Here is a 1,248-nt window from a genome sequence, read left to right on the forward strand (position 1 = left end):
AAATAATGCACCTTAAAATATGGATAAAATCGTGTACTTTCTCTGATCTTCAGTGGCACTAAACCATCTGGTTTCACCATCTGACTTGGAGCTATAATAAGCAGAGCTTTTAAAATTTTATTAAAGCTTGTGCTCACTGCAAACTTGGACCTTTGAAATGTGTTTTTCACGTAGCCATATCTTGCATTTTGTCCAACTATGAGCATGAAGACAGCAAGCATCTCTTCGACAGATATTTTTTTTATGTTTTGTAAACCAGTTTTGTCTCTGATGATCCTAGACAGCTTCAAAAACATATCTGGAATCATACGATACAGCACCCGAAAATCTTCGGGATCATCTTTTAATACCTTTTGTATATATTCTTCTCCGAGCTGTGTGACTGGTCGACGAATGGGACGTTCTATATAATCACCACCCGTGAGTTGCTGTCGTGTGTTATGAATCTGAGCTCCTACCGTCATCATTACCACCATTATAGATACGTCCACATCAAAATCATCGTCTTCATGCACTCTTGTGTCCTCTTCCTCTTCATGGTCATTTAGATCCATCAAAAAAAGTAACCTATTAAAACAAATTAGTAATTATGACCATGTCTCCCATATAATACAAATATATCTTCAGCACAACTGGGTGCAGTGACAATAACAACAAGAACTAGTAACGATTCAGAAGAACAATAATATACCTCTTGAAACAGCTTACGAACAGCTTTTGGTTGATGTGGGCTTCTTCTCTTCTATTTGTTTTGAAAATATAAATGTTAGTCGACTGATCTAGAAACAGAAAAGAAAAGTTATATATATAAGTGCTGAAATTTTAAATCTTAATAAGACTAATATGTAGGGATTCTTATGAGATATAGTTGGAAAAAATCATATGTTATATATTTTGAATTTGAAAGTTTGTTTAAATCTTAATTCACGTGTATTGTTTCCCTAATTTTGGGGACTTTTCTTTTGGTATCATTGACTTAGCAAGGATTCATTTACGTGTTCTCTTTCACATATGTATATGCTTTAAAGCCTTAAAGGAATCACACATTCGACCATGTATAGATATTTGCATTATTTGATTCGTGTAAGCTTGTAAATAATAACAGTTGTCAACGAATTTGTCTTTTGATGCACGAATTGTTTAGCTCGTGTAAAGCGTACGTGATCCAGAGGTGAACAAAAACACATGTTATTATTATTATTATGATTATTTAAACTTCAAAACTAAGCACTTATTATTCTGATTTTT

The 1,248-nt window shown here is 33.3% G+C and overlaps 1 protein-coding gene across 1 annotated transcript in view; it reads left to right on the top strand.

Annotated features, from left to right (window-relative positions):
* LOC104772657 (protein RTF2 homolog) overlaps positions 1-1,248 on the top strand; it is a 7,313-nt gene that overhangs the window by 4,978 nt on the left and 1,087 nt on the right. The gene's annotated exons all lie outside the window — the stretch shown is intronic.

This window comes from Camelina sativa, chromosome 20 (assembly GCF_000633955.1).
Source record: "Camelina sativa cultivar DH55 chromosome 20, Cs, whole genome shotgun sequence".
NCBI lineage: Eukaryota > Viridiplantae > Streptophyta > Magnoliopsida > Brassicales > Brassicaceae > Camelina > Camelina sativa.